At 38.4% G+C, this 16,186-nt stretch overlaps 1 protein-coding gene and 2 pseudogenes across 1 annotated transcript in view; 1 reads left to right on the forward strand and 2 right to left on the reverse strand.

The window, feature by feature from the left end:
• DCHS2 (dachsous cadherin-related 2) overlaps positions 1-16,186 on the reverse strand; it is a 351,174-nt gene that overhangs the window by 307,576 nt on the left and 27,412 nt on the right. The window lies entirely within an intron of this gene.
• On the reverse strand, positions 2,261-2,921 carry LOC138174885 (elongation factor 1-beta pseudogene; annotated as a pseudogene).
• Positions 13,933-14,907, forward strand: LOC138175175 (UV excision repair protein RAD23 homolog B pseudogene; annotated as a pseudogene).

A 16,186-nucleotide genomic window follows, 5' to 3' on the forward strand; every position in this document is an offset into this window, starting at 1 on the left:
TAATATAGAAAAGATCCTGGAGTGAAGCACTGTCCTGCTTTATTGTTAATGTTTGGTGAACTATTATGCAAGTGGATGAAAGAACTGATCTTTTTGTAATTGAATGAAAGCGTTGGCAGACATGCCATCATCTATACTTTCACTGAAATCACCTTTAGGAATATTCCTATTATAGAAAGGATGGTGAGGATTATACTTTCTTCCTGTCCTCATCTGGTTTTGATTTCTTTGTATAGTCTCTATATTTCAGAAATTTTTCATTCCCTGTAGTTTGGAGATTGTGAATATTTTATGACAGTTACTAGAGGTTACTCTAAAATCTTTATAAATGCTGTTATGTCCAGTCAATTATAGTTCACGGTTTTGTCTGTAATGAAACTCTAATTCTAGTACAATTTACATGTTAAAATCTCAAGGATATGTTGGGGAGTATATTTGTGACAGTGTGATTAATTATCAATTCATTTATGAAAAAAATAATTGCCAGTATATACATTATCACTAATTGATTCTGTCTTTCAAGTTATCTGTCAAGTGCTAAATTTTTGCACCTCACACTGAGAAGTTTTATGATTTGCTTGCAAAATGTGGAAGTATCAATATAATAATGATAACAATGGCTATTTAATTATTTTACTATCCTTCATATTTCTCTCCTAATCTCTTTCATTTCCTTTCTCAGACTTCTTTTCCTTTTTCTGACACAGGAACTTCTTATTGATATTAGTGACATTCAGAGCTAAACTCTTACTTATTCCAGTTAAATGCCTATTGATAATTTTCTTATATATCAGTCATGTAATTGGAAAACATGTATAAGTCTTCAATAAGGCTTAGCAGAGATGATGGACTGAAAAAGACAACAATATAAGCTTTAGATATTTTCATTAGTCAAAATGTGCATTAAAAATGTTGACCAAGAGTTTTTTTTTCTCACATGTGAGCAAAACTTTTAAGGAAAAAAACAAATTTGAATATGCCATAAATAGTCTACTTTTTTCCAAAAGAATATGTATAGAGAAATTATATTTTCAGTGGATATAAAAATAAAATTGAAAGGTTGTTTTCTCCAATTTAACAATTGACATGATTAATCAGATACTACTAGTAAGAGTCACTATAAGTTTCTGATATTAGAAAACATATTTTTATTATTTCTACAAGTAGGTCGCATTTGCATTTCATTCCTCTGAAGTATAATGAATAGTTCTCTTACTCCCATTGAATCTATGTAGTCATTTCAGAATGACGGAGTGCTAAGAATACTGGACTCAGAGTTTTATGATCTTTCACCATTGTATTAACCTCTTTGAATCAGTTTCCTAATCTGTAAAGTGGAGATAATACTTGAACTACCTATCTCACATCATTGTTTTTAGGAAAGTACTCTGTAAATTACAAGGTGAGCAATGTTAAATGTGTAGGGGTTAGAGCATAACAAAATGGTAAGACCGTTGCATTGAGAATCCAAAGAACCAAGTTCATGTCCCAGCTCTCCAATTTCCAAGTTATGACCTTGGCAGATCACTTAATGTGTCTGAAAAACTTTCCCATAATGGAAAGTAAAGAAGAAGAGGTAACAGAAAATTCAAGGGGATAATTTCTGAATTCCTTTCCCAACTCTAATATTCTATGATCCTTTGATCTATCAAACTCTTAAGAAAATTCATAAATTTAGACTAGATATTCAAAACCTAGTAACAAATAAACATGGTAGCCCAGTATTCCATAAACCCAAGAATGTAAACTGTCCAAGGGAGGGCTCCAATTCAACAAGAACCTTTGGGAAATTTTGAAAGGCAGATTGGCAGAAAAGGTCACATGAATCTCTTACATCAATATATTACAATGAGCTTCAAATGGAAGTGACATCTAAATATAAAGGACCATACAAAACAAGCTAGAGGAGGAGGCGCTTTACACAACTGTTCTTTCTTCTTCATTTCAAAGAAGAACAATGACATCATGGAGCAATGTCTCAAATTGGATTTAAGTGAGGCAGAGTTGCCCAAAGTCATCAGCCTCATTCTCTCTTCCAGAGTTACTGAAGTCCAGAGGCAAGACAAAAGTCAGGACAACTGGTGATGACCCAGGATGCAGTGGATGACCTTACACAACTACTATCTGGCTAAAGGAAAAATTCAAAACCAAACAAGGGATAGAAGTTATAACAAAGATAAAGTAGAAAAGTATTAGATCATGTGTTTTTTCTTGCTTGCAAATATTTTTATTTAAATGTAATTTTTCAGGATGGTAGGTTTTAGGTCTTATTGAAAGCAGCAACATCCATGGATTGCACATAGTCTTCAAAGACAGTTATTTGTTCCTCTAGCATTATCTGTTACAACTTTATCATCTTCAAGCACACATTGTATTCTTCTTGATGCAGCATCAAGTGGAACTAGAGTAGAAGAACCCCAGACCAAGCCATCTGCCTGGATGCTTCTGACACATTCCTCCAGTGTCACCATATCTGTTTCATCATCCCAAGGTTTTACATCCAGTAAGATGGAAGACTTGGCAACAACCTCAGGGTTTTTAATTTCTTTGATCCATACTGAGCAAGGCCTTCTCCTCTTAGCTTCTTTGCTTCTTCACTTTCCTCCCCATCATCAGACCCAAAGAGATCAATATCAACATCATCTTTGCTATCTGTAGCTCCACTTCCTGTGGTATCTTCTGCATCAGCAAGCCCATACTTGCCCAAGCCTTCTGTATTCCTCGAAAGCTTGCCTTTTGCTTCTCATAGGATTTAGTGTGGTTATACCAACGGAGAGTATGGTACAAGTTAGCAGGTGGTGGGCCCAAGACGGCTTCAAATACTGCAATGTCAGCGTGGCACTGCACAAACCCTTCAATGTAGCAACGAAGTCATTGAGGTGCTGCAGGCCCTCAGGTGTCTTGAGATCTCCGAAGCCCATGGTGGTGGTGGGACAGACTAGGAAGAGGAGGAAGCGGTGAATGATGGAGAAACTGAGCTGGAGTGGGCAAACAGTGCAGTGTGTGAGCACACTAGAGCCGGCTGCCGACTGAAAAAAAGGCTTAAATAAAAAAATTTTTTTTAAAGCAATAGGGGTTAAGTAACTTGCTCAAGGTTACACGGCCAGTTATTTCTGGGTGTGGTGCTGAGTATCTGAGCCCGGATTTGATCCAGATCATCCCGACACTGGAGCCGGTGCTCTTACTCGCTGAGCCACCTAGCCGCCCCTAAGCAATTGGGGTTAAGTAACTTGCTCAAGGTTACACGGCCAGGTGTTTCTGGGTGGGTGCTAAGTGTCTGAGCCCGGGATTCAATCTCCAGGTCTTCTCAACACTGGAGCCGGTGCTCTTACTCGCTGTGCTACCTGGCCGCCCTAAATAAAATTTTAAAAGCTTTTACATAAACAAAATCAATTTGTTAGAATAAGAAGAAAAGCTAACATGAGAAAAACCTTTGCATCATGCATCTCTGATAAAAACTGACATCCTGGCATGGGTATGTTGGTAAATGTTTAACAACTAGCTCTCCTTTAAAAAAAAAAGTGTGCTTGACACGTTTTAAAGTTTAATCTTCATTAACGTTTTCTGCATCACTTTCTTAAGACTAGATAATTAACAAAAAAAAAATAGATCAAGCCCTGATTTGTAGCATTTGCCACTTTCTGAGGTGGAAATGTTCACTTGGAAATTTTAACAATCAGTTCTCAAGAGCTGGTTTGAGCTGGCTCCAGCACATTCTATAGCCACAATATATAAAACTAGCTGAATTGTGATATGTGAATGTAACAGAATATTATTACACATGAGAAGTGATGAATATGAGTTATTCAGGGGAATATGGGAAGGCTTATAGGAACTGATGCTAAGTAAAGAAAAGAAAATCCAGAGAATAGTACCTGCATTGACTATAGTATATAAATGATGGGAATGCTAGACAATCAAATTCAGATCAAATGCAATGATCAATGTTAGTCCTAGATAATTTATGATACAACATATGTCCTTTCTCTTGAGAAAGGAGCAGAGGACTTCCAAGGTACAATGTTCATAGTGAATGTATCAGACAACTGTGCTTGCCTCTCTCCTTATTGCCATTGTAGAAAGAAGGAAGGGCACTGTAGGAGGAAATGGGGAAGATTTTTTAAGTGATTGTAATATAAAAAGAATGTCAAATAAATATTTTAAAAGAAATACATACATCTAATGCCAGGAAAATCATAATTTGATGTATTATAAAAACATTACCAAAGCAGGAAACAGCAGTTCCATTTTGATATTTCAGAGAGAAATTGGAAAGCTGTATGACTGACCCTCCGAAAAGGTGAATTGTATATTACTTTAGCAGACATTCTTAAAATACTATGATATTAGAAGATCAATTAAATTAACAATCAAATGTTCTTTTTCATTTAATCCATCATTTCCCATCTCCTGAATTTGTTTTATGTGAGTCTGGAATGTGCTAGGTGCAATCCTATCATTCTGTTAAGACAACATATTATTAGGAATATTAGTACATGTTATGGTACATTCTCCTAATAATTAAAAGGGAATGTAAGTAGACCTATATCTGACTTTCCACATTCTTCTAATATAATAAAGTTGTCCAATATTCTTACTAACGTATTTCATCCATACATCATTTACACCCAAAGAACCACCTCGCTTCCCAGGTCTCACATTAACTTGCTTGTTTGTAGCTGTTTGCATGTGGTCTCCTCCATTAGACTCTAAGCTCCTGGAAGGCAAGGCTTGTCTTTTGCTTTTCTTTGTGCCCCTAGTGTTTAGCACAGTGCCTGGCTCACAGTAAGCACTTACTCAATGCTTGCTGACTAACTCCATTAGTGAGAATGAGATGCACCCATCCACTACACTAATATTAATATGCAGTTTTATTGAGAGTAAGAGACTTTTGGCATAAAGATTAACATTCCTAGTTATCAAAAAAACATAAGGAATCAAAGCTACTAACTTGTTAAGTACAAAATAACTTTATAAAGATTTAGAAAATAGGGGCGGCCAGGTAGCACAGCGAGTACGAGCACCGGCTCCAGTGTCAGGATGATCTGGAGATCGAATCCCGGGCTCAGACACTTAGCACCCACCCAGAAACACCTGGCCGTGTAACCTTGAGCAAGTTACTTAACCCCAATTGCTTAGGGGAGGCCAGGTAGCACAGCGAGTAAGAGCACCAGCTCCAGTGTCAGGATGATCTGGATCAAATCCAGGCTCAGATACTCAGCACCACACCCAGAAATAACTGGCCATGTAACCTTGAGCAAGTTACTTAACCCCAATTGCTTAAAAAAAAAAAAAGATTTAGAAAATGTGAAAATGTGTAGCATATCAATGATTCAAGGGAAAAGGTCACTAAAATCTCATTTCAGTGGCAAAATTTTAGCTGACAACAAAGGAAAAGCTAGCATCTTCCCCTAATTGGATTATCCACTTATATTTACTTAGTAATAAAAAAATATATATTTTTGTTATTCTATCCCCAGGGTCAAGCAGGTGGTTAATAATTAAATACTTGTTGATTAATTGAATTACAACCATTCCCCAAAAATTTTTCTAGTTCCAATTCTCACACCACAATAATCACTGATATTTGCATAGTACTTTGGAAAATATCAAGCACTTTCTATGCATTATCTTGTTTGAGACCCACAACAGCTTTGTGAGGCAGCTACTGAGAAATGCATGTTTACCTAAAAAACAGAGAACCTTCAAGATGTCTCTGAAGAACGTAGGAATAGATTGTGAGACATGGGAAACATTGACACAGGACCACCCAGCATGGTGTGCCTACATCAAAGAAGGTACTGAGCTCTATGAGCAAAGGAGAATTGCAGTAACTCAAAAGAAATGTAAGATGTGCCAACTTCACTCCAAATGTTCATGTGGACTCTTTGGAGTACCTGACCCGTGGTAGAGCACTCCAAGCTCATATTGGTCTGGTCGGTCACAGTCGGACACACTATACCTTGACCCTGACTTAGTGACATCATTTTGGCCCTCTTCAAGAATAAAGGACAACAGCCACCACTGCAGGTATTATTACCCACATTTTGTCCTTTAGGAAATAGAGAATCAGAGACACTGAGTTACTTGGTCACAAAGCTATTAAGTGTCAAAGGCAGAATTCAAATCCAGCTATCTCCTAATTCCAAATGTGGTATACTTTCCACCACACCAACTACCACCCTTGTACTGTTATGCAACAATTCCTGATATCCATATATAACAGTGGATATACTTAACACAAAGTGTTTTCATTTATACTGAGAGCAGTAGTTAAAGAAGGAAATCTTGCCAACCTCTATCTAATATTCTCTACCTGTGATTTTATTGGTGAAGGGTAATCCCAGTAGGAAAATTCCCCCTACCACTGCAGAACTACAACCATTCTACAGTTTAGAGTTTCATGGTTGCCTGGGTCACTATAACTTTAAGTGACTTGCCTAGGGTCACAGAACAAGAGGTGGGATTGGAAACCAGGTCTGCCTGACCATGTGATTAACTCTCTACCCAGTATACCATGCTGCCTTCAGTGACATACAGGAAATAATTATTGATCTTTACTATGTGCCAAGCACTGTCCTAAGAAATAGAGACAGGGATAGGACTGGGCCTGTTATTTCATTGAAATATGAAACACTTAATAAAAATTAATAAATAAAAAATTAATAAAATTAATTAATTAATAAATAAAAAACTTAATTAAAAAAAACTCCTTCAGTCATTGCAGATGGGCAACCTCACCAGTCTTAGTGAGTTGTCTACAGAACTGAGGGATTTGCTGACTTGCAAGGGTCACACAACCAATATGTGTTAGAAGGAGACTTGAACTCAGGTCTTCCTGGTTTTAAACTTGATCCACTATACCATGACAAATAAAAAATACCCTGGGTCCTCAATGGTTTATATTCTACAGGTTAAAAAAAACCCCAAGGTGTAAGTACAAGTGAAGCAAATCTGCTATTTTGGGGTGGAAAAACAGAATGTTTTTTTTTCTGAAGATCAGGCCAATACTTCTTTCTAAAGATAGAAGAAAAGGCTTAATATTCATGACTGAGAGAGCTAGAACAGACAATTCAACAACCTGTGTTTCTTCTCATTTGATTTTGAAGGATTGTCATTTGTTGATTTAAGATTCTGTGTCATGATAGCAAAAGTTAGTTTGTGAAAACATGAATTGGCCAAGGTAAAATTCAAATATATGGAAATTCTAGCACATTATCATCTCTTGAATGGCTCTGATGACTCTAATGAAAGCAGGTGCAGTAACTTTGAACCAAGAAATGATTACCACGGATGAGCACTAGTTAAATAGGACACTAATGAATGAATCTGTTAAATATTCTTCCCTGCTGAGGATATTGGCTCCCATGCAATCTTTTAACCAATACATGTATCACATGCCTTAAGAAAATTATAAAGGGAAAGCAGTCAGAGTACTAGATCAAGACTTCATATGAATTGCAAAATAAAAGGAAAAGAAGATTATACCCCTATTTCTTCAAGGGGGAAAAATAAACACTTCAGTACATGAGTTTATGATTAAAACAACAGAACAATCAACTTCTGAATTCAAAAATAGTTTCCCACACAAATGATAGGACTTGGGTACTCGATTTTCACTTAGTAAAGTAGAATTCATTTACAGGAATGATCACATAATAGTAAAAAAAAAAAAAACAGGCTTAGGTCTTTTTGAATTCAGGGCTCCATTCAACTCTTATGCACACATGGAAAAACTGAATATAATTAACTTACCATGTTCACAAAAAGAAAAAAACAACTCACTAGCTTCCTTTGTTTAATTTGTTAAAATGCTAGAATCACAAATAGCAGTTTCCTTAAAGACAATATAAGGCTCGTCTGTATTCTGAATCATGCTGGATTTGTCTATTTTTTAAAATGCAAAGCAAACAGTTTTTGAATTTTTGTCCAATATTAATTTATAAACTGCCCTTCCTGTCACCTCTTCCCCTGTGTGAGACACAGATAGAGTCAATGGAAGTGCTGCAGACACAAGCATGACAATCCAATTCTGCACACAAAAAAATGAAGGAAAAAACATCATATGAAAGTCTCATAAGGTTAGCTTGGGAGACAAAGCACTGAAAGCTGGCACATTTGTTTATTCTTTACCAAAAAGAACTGCTTTTGTATTATTTTAACAGTTTTGTCCTTAAAATAATCTATACTTCAAAAGAAAAGTAAACAGTACATAAGCTTAAGAAGACTGTTCTGTGCCTCATAATTTGGTTCATGTATAATAGACTTCCATAAGAAATAGTCACATCTAATATTTATGTAAACAATAATTTCCTCTGGGTTGTCAAATGTGGAAGGCAAAGGGGAGTTTACAATCATGTCTCTTGCCATTCCTTTCCATGCAAATTTCCTGACTAGACAACTGTTGAGAATCAAAAAGTATTTTAAGCCCATTTAGAGGAGGTTAAAGAAAAACAATTTAACATCCAGAAAACACACCCATAGTTAAAGCCAGATATACAAGGGCAAGTTAAATGGAGAACTGAAATGTTTCTGGAAAATTTAAGATGAGGATTATGTTGTTAAAAAATAAAATTTAGGGGCGGCCAGGTGGCTCAGCGAGTAAGAGCACTGGCCCCAGTGTCGGGATGACCTGGGGATCGAATCCGGGCTCAGATACTTAGCACCATACCCAGAAATAACTGGCTGTGCAACCTTGAGCAAGTTACTTAACCCCAATTGCTTTAAAAATAAATAAATACATAAATAAAATTTACCTCTGATGACCTAGATTTTTCAAAGTGGCCACTGCTGAAATTTACGAACTGAACATTGCAGCTCTTTACTTTGCTTTTTTTTCTCTTCAGATTTTATTTATTTATTTTTAGTTTTCAACATTCATTTCCACAAGATTTTGAGTTCCAGATTTTCTCCCCATCTCACCCTCCACCCCAAGATGGCCAACTCTTTACTTTTCTTTACTTCTTCTGTGAACATTTTGTACAATGTAGAAAATAACTTAAATATAATCTGTCTCTAAAAATATACAATTGACCACTAGAAAGTAGATAGTATCTTCCCATATCCAGATGACTCTCTATACAGGTGCTTTAAAAGGGTTTGTAAGTCACATTCATCACATCAGCCCTGTAAGGGACCATTTTGTAGATGAAATATCTGAGGTACACAGAAGTAATGGCAGAGACACGTGAATGGAAAAATAATAAAATTGAAAGCTATAATCCTCACCAACTGTTCAGCACAAACTAAGATTATATACATGCATCATCATTAACATCATAAAAACCAAACATACAACTTCTATAATTGTTTCAGAATACTTATACCACATCCAAAATGTGATCAAATGGATGTTAATATTCCTTCAACATCCAAGGTATCCTAATGAGAAAGGAAGCATGGTATAGTGGAAGGAATAATGGCATCACCATCAGAAGATCTGAGTTTGAGAACTCACTCTGATACTGACTGGATGGTTGTGGACATGTAACCTCACCATAGCCTCAAATAGAATTATATATGAAATAAGGTTAATAAATACTTGCCCAGCTTCACTCTTCCAGCTAGAGTGGGGGAAAAGTGTTGTAAGGTAGGTACCTATAAAAAAAAAACTCACTACTGTTTTTACAGAGAACATCAAATATATAACTCTCCTGTAATGGAAATATATCCTAAAATGAATTTTCTAGTGCTAAGAAATAAATATTTAGCCAAAAATAATTTTGTTTGGTTTGTAATTTCAGACATGTCTAGGTGGGATTTTTTATGTGTCATCTCATTATGAAGCTGTCTAAATACATTAGAACTCATGCTTCAAAAATAATTTACAATTATTCCATTAATCTTGGAATTAGAACTCTTCAAAATAGTAGGTACTTGATAAAAGATGATCAGTAAGGGGAACAACAGTTTTTTCTTCCAGAAGTTCTTCCCCTTTGCTTCGTACCGATGCTAGATTTAGAGTTGGTAGGGTCTGGGTTGACATCCACCCCTTTCATTTACTAGCTGTGTGACTGTGGGCAGATTGCTGAATTAACCTCTCTCAGCCTCGTTTTCCTCATCTGTAAAGTACCTGCCCCCAGGGTTACTGTGAATCTCAAATGAGACAAGGTAGGTAAAGGACTTGGTGAATTTTAAAGCTACTGGTAATCAATCATTCACTCAAGTGTAACCAATACATTTGTCCCATCAAAAATGTTTCTTTCCCTTTAAGTGGCAGACCTAACATGTCTCTTCTCTACCCTCTCCTACCTCTTCAATTTATTCAAAACTAAACATTAAGCCTGTTCATATCAAACCAACTGCAATGCCAACAGGAAAGCTAAGATGCTGTGAAGGGACTTGTTTTACCCCCTCAGGGTCATTTCGTTAGCAGGCCATCAAAACCCTTCACATTTTCTTGTAGCCTCATAAGTTCTTTTTAGAGCCTTAAATAATCTCTCTCATAGCACTGCCAGGATGGAAATAGGACAATAAGCATCCCAATTCTTGCATGCAGACACACAAGGAGAAAAAATTAAACGAGTGGTCAAGGTTGGGAGAACTGGGATAGATATTTTGAATGACGGAAGGAAAATATACGGCAGAAAAGGCAGCACCTACCTCTATTTGTCAATTTTATATGGATCTTTCAATTATTCAGCTAAATGAGATCTACTTTCTATAGCTTCCCCAGCATCCTGGCTCCCTCCTCTGGAGGTGCCCCAAACTAAACACAGCACTCTAGAAGTGGGATTTCACTAGTAGCAAGTAGAATAGTCTGACAGAGTACATGGGACCCAAAGTTCAAAGGGCCTTTAGAGATCACCTAGACCTCATTCTGGTCACTATACATCTAGTGATTCAGTCTTTCTTTTTATAGCTATGATATCTGACAGCCACACACATTGGGTTTTCACTCTACCACTTAAACCTCTTTTTAACTCTACAGCATTATGAATTATGAAATTCAACAAACATTTTAGGTACCTAGCATGAACAAGACTCAGCACAGTGTCTGACATATATAGTTAGTTGCTTAATAAATGCTCTTGGACTTGACCAGGCTGGGGATATAAAGACAAAAGGAAAATAGTATCTGCCCTCAAGAAGCCTACATACTAACCATAGGGGGTGGGGTTGATGGTAGGAAAGGGATACACAGAAATCCAAGGGTAATTTATGACAGCTGGCGGGGTAGCTACATCCTTCCCTTCTCCCAAGCAATCTGACCATTAGATAGCTTCCAAATTAAATTAATTATTCTTGAAGACTAGACACTAAGATGAGTTGTTTCTTCTCTGACATTCAAGAAGTCTGATTATGAGGGGAGGAAGAATGATAACCCTTATAGAAAAGAGATAAATGCTTTGTGGTAGGGAGTTGGAAGAGCACTTAATGCCAGCCCCTTCCCCTCAAAAAGAAGAACTTTCAAAGTATCACATTAGAACTGGGAGGGACCTTTGGGATTATTATGGAACTCCTTGATTCTGTGGATGACAAAACTGAGATTGCACAGCTCACAGAGCAAAGTACATTCAACTCCTTGAAATTAAGGCTAAGCCAAGGTGGAGTAAAATGGAGCCCAGATCTGATAGTCTTCATAGACTAACTAAGCCTGCTTGTTACACCTCGAAGGGGTGATTGAGAACACCTTGGCCAGCCCCCTTATTTAAGAGAGGAAAAAACAGTGGCCTAAGGTTACATTCCAGCAGGGACTCCTAGACCCTAGTTCTGGCTACCAGGAGTGTTCTTTTAGCCAGGTTGTTGAAACTTGTCCTCCTTCAAGGACACAGTGGTCACAGGACTATGGGAACAGAGTGGGTCCAGCCCTACCAAAACAGATGTCAGTCTCTGGTCTAATGACCTAGGACTATCATTTAAGCATGTGGGGCTGGGTGGGGGGAGGGAACCCTTTGATCTTTCCATGTATATCCTGGCCCTAACATGCCCACTCCCAATTAGGAAAATTTAAGTCAGTTAGGAGTACAAGACTGTAGAAGAAAAGAAAGTGCCCAGAGATGGGGAAAGCAAAAGCATTCCCAGAAGGGTAAGGTCTTCCAGCAGAGGCTCAGGGATTTGGAGGTGGGATCTCTCCCCTGCCTTGCTCAGTGTAAGTGTCCCCAGCCCTTACCATTGCAGAGCAAGCCAGACTGAAAAGCAGCAGAGAACTCCTACACCCCATACAGGAGGTTATGTCCTTGAAGTGTCCCACCTTTCCCCTCATACAGAGGTCGATTATTCTTTCAACCAGAACCTTCAGTCCAACTCTCAGGCTCTGGGAGCTCAGGAAAATTTGAGAAGCAGAGGATGGCAAAACCTAAGGGATAGATGAAGTTCCTAAAAATGTCTTCTCCAAGGAAGGGAGAGTGTTCTAGTGTTGATGGAGGTGTGCTATCTTTCTTCCTCCTTTATGCCACCCCATCAATTTTCTTGCCCCTTCTTCATCTCCCTCACCCCGCATCTGAAGGATATCTCCTCTTTTTGCAGGTCAGTCCTGAGAAAGAAAGGGAGGAACCCTTCCCACACTAACACTGATGTCAGAGCTATCACATCTCACTAGGCTGTAAGATGTCTATGAGGCAACCCTTGAGTCATCACTATCAGTGCTGAGGAACAGGCTCCCTAGGCTGGGCCAGGGCTTCAGTCCCATCAGCCTCTGGGATATAAACTGCTCCCTCAGCAGGAACCTACTCGCTCCTCCACTCTTCCCCTCTCATCATCCTCAGCTCTACCCTAGCCTAAATACCAGACTTTCACTTCTCACTCCCATCACCATGCTTACCAGATTCCATCTTGGTGCTCATTAGTCACCCTTTAAATCCCACGCCCTTGGGCATATGTCTAGGCTTCAGACAATTTCCTACACTGGGATAAAATTCCAGGTTACAGTACCCTAGTTATAGATTTGGAGAGAAATCACTTACACAGAGAAGTCAATATCAAATATATAATAATTTCAAGGAGATCAGGAAAAGCCTTAGGTAGGAAGAGGTGGAAAGGGAAAAGATAGGCTATTAGACCATATCTCTACCATCTTGTACTATGTAGTTGTGTGTGTATGTGTGTGTGTATATATGCATGTGCAAGTGCATATGTTGGGAGGGGGGGTCAGGAGAAGCTGGTCAATGGAAACCCCCAAATTCTCTTGATGGAATTACTGGGCATCAGAATTTGAGTGGCAGAGCTTACATATGAAAGGGTCAGCTAATTGTTAACTCTAAGAAATGGAAGGAGCCCTTTAGTCCAATCCCCTCACTTTATAGATGAAGACCCCAAGAGAGAAAATGACTCGAAGAAGGTCACATTGCCCATAAGTGCTTTTGAAGTGGATTTGACTTCTGACTGCAATTCCAATGTTCTCTCCTCCCAAACCTAACGGCCTCCATTTCTCTCTTGGTCACTGGAGTTCTATGTATTTGTTTACCTTAAAGAAAAAAGGGGAAAAAGTTTTTTCCTAATAGGAAGGAGAATTTCCATAAAGACTATCTATTCTTTCCATGTTGCCAAAGGGTAAAAATACATATTTCATTACCTTAATACTGTGACTTGAATCACCAAAGATATTTACCTCATTGTGTCTGCAGGGACCTAACTGAGCTACACCAACCTTCTCTTTCATATAAAAGCTGCACTCTACCTATCAGTCTGAAATTTGACATTAAACAGTTTATTTTGGCTTCAATTTTAATAAAATAGATTGCTGGGGGAGGGGGAAGTCGAAGCGAGTCATGATGGTGGCGACCAGGCCCTGATGAACTAGCAGATTCACTCAATGCCTCCCAGACCAACCCACAGCTTCTGAGGACCGACTCCCTGCTGGCCCCGTGCCTTGGGGAGAAGGCTATTGCGGTCGATCACTGCAGGGGAAAGCAACAGCGGGAGCGGCGGTGGCCCAGCCCAGGGGAGAGGCCGCCTCGCAGGGTGAATGTGACCAACCCCACCAGCCACCTCTACCTCCCTCCTAGAGGGCCAGAGAGGCCAACCGAGACCACAGCCACCATGGTGTCTAGGGGGTGGTGGCGACACCATGCAGATCACTCTGAAGACCCTCCAGCAACAGACCTTCAAGATCAATATAAAGCCTGAGGAGACGGTTAAGGCACTGAAAGAGAAGATTGAATCTGAAAAGGGAAAGGATGCCTTTCCAGTAGCAGGCCAAAAATTAATTTATGCAGGCACAATCCTTAACGATGATACTGCTCTCAAAGAATACAAAATTGATGAGAAGAACTTTGTGGTGGTTATGGTGACAAAACCCAAAGCAGCAGCTACTTCACCACCATCACCAGCTACAACTCAACAATCAAAGCCTGCTACCACGACTACAGTTAGTTCAGACTACAGCAGCCTCTGTGGCTCAAGCCCCAACTCCTTCCCCTGCCTTGGCTCCCACCCCTACACCTACATCTGTCACGCCAACACCAGCTGCAGCAGTTTGTGGACCTCCTAAGGAAGAGAAACCAGCAGAGAAGCCAGCAGAAGAAGCTCCTGTTGGTATTAGCCCAACATCTTCTGACAGTACCCTTGGTGACTCCTCTCTGTCAAACTTTTTTGAAGATGCAACAAGTACTCTTGTGATGGGTCAATCCTATGAAAATATGGTGACTGAGATCATGTCAATGGGCTATGAGCGAGAGCAAGTAACCACAGCACTGAAAGCCAGTTTCAACAACCCTGATAGAGCAGTGGAATATCTTTTAATGGTATCCCAGGATACAGAGAGAGTCAGGCTGCGGTGGATCCCCCGCAGGCTGCCAGCACAGGGGCTGCTCAGTCTTCAGCAGTGGCAGCATCTGCAGGAACAGCAGCAACTACTACTTCTGGAGGTAAAGTGAAAATCTGGGTTAATGAGAGAATGCTCCTAAATACACTTCAATGAAAACACTTTGGAGAAATGAGTCATTCCAGAAGCACTTATAGTCCTTGTACATTTTTACTTACAAATATTTTTAAAATCTTTCTGGAGGTCCTATCAGATGAGTATAAATAATGTCTATATACTATTTCATTGTTCCTTATAATAGTGTATTGTAGATGAGTGATTATTTCTATGATTAGATAAAATTGATAACTATGCAGCCTATTGTGATCAATTTTAAGTGTTGGAATAACTTGATCTGCGCGCCAATACTTTCCTGCTGCTCTTTTCTGTCTGTTCTTATAACAAAGTACTAGCAATTGCACTTATTGAGTAAAACTTCAGCTCAAAACCATTATAACTTTTCTTTTCAGTTGTAAGATTTTATCATTGTATTTGTCTTATTTAAAGAATTATACCATTAACTATACAGTTTTAGTAGCTTATTTTTACTTTGAGGAATGTTTTGGAGAAATATGAATATTAATGATCATTATTACCCTTTGAAGATTTTTTGTTGGGCTGAAGATAGTCTACCTACATTAATCTAATTTTGTCATGTGTTTTGTCATATTTACCTAAATATTGTATAAATTTTAAAATATCTAATACAATTAGCCATCTTCCAACAGAAAAAAATAGATTGCTTTGATTTATATCAGAAATAAACATTAGAAATCATGATGAACCAACTTTTTTTCTTTTTTTTCCTTTTTTTCTTTCTTTTTTTACATGGCACTTAAGCAAGGGCTATTTACAACATCTGCAAACATGCCAAAGCTCTAGAGGTTTCTTTCATAGAGAAGATTGTTTTGCAGATGTGGAAAAACTGGAAACATCAATGGGAGGAATTCTCCATCTAGCCAATGGTATCACAAATCAAAAGCAGGAAAAGCTGCTTTCCTGCACTCCCAGGCCTATTGTGCATCAGAGTCTAATGTTGAAATTGAACTACACATTCAAGAGGAAATGTTTTGCAAACAGAACATGACAGATGTGAGATTCATTCAGAAAGTTGGTAGGAGGTAGCACACATGTATTTTCTTGAAACTCGTCTGATTCGACAGGCTCTTCATCTTTAGAAACAAGTTGGCCTAAGTGGAAAACTTGCCCTCTGACAATAAAGGTCACTCCTGAAGTATCTCCTCAGATTTACTGTAAATGAAGAATTCCCAGTGATGGGCAGGGTTGGAAACTACTGTTTGAATCCAAGGGTACTCAGGAAAAACAACACTCAATTTACTATAAAAGTAGCTTTGGTGTTTTATTATGTGAGATGAGAGTATTAAATGTAATCAGCAAGTCTGCACTGAAAACTCCCAAAGATACCTTCTGTCTTTCCTTCTT

Source organism: Petaurus breviceps, unplaced genomic scaffold (assembly GCF_028583685.1).
Source record: "Petaurus breviceps papuanus isolate PSGF00001 unplaced genomic scaffold, PetGlider_PUasm1.0 76, whole genome shotgun sequence".
Classification (NCBI taxonomy): Eukaryota; Metazoa; Chordata; class Mammalia; order Diprotodontia; family Petauridae; genus Petaurus; species Petaurus breviceps.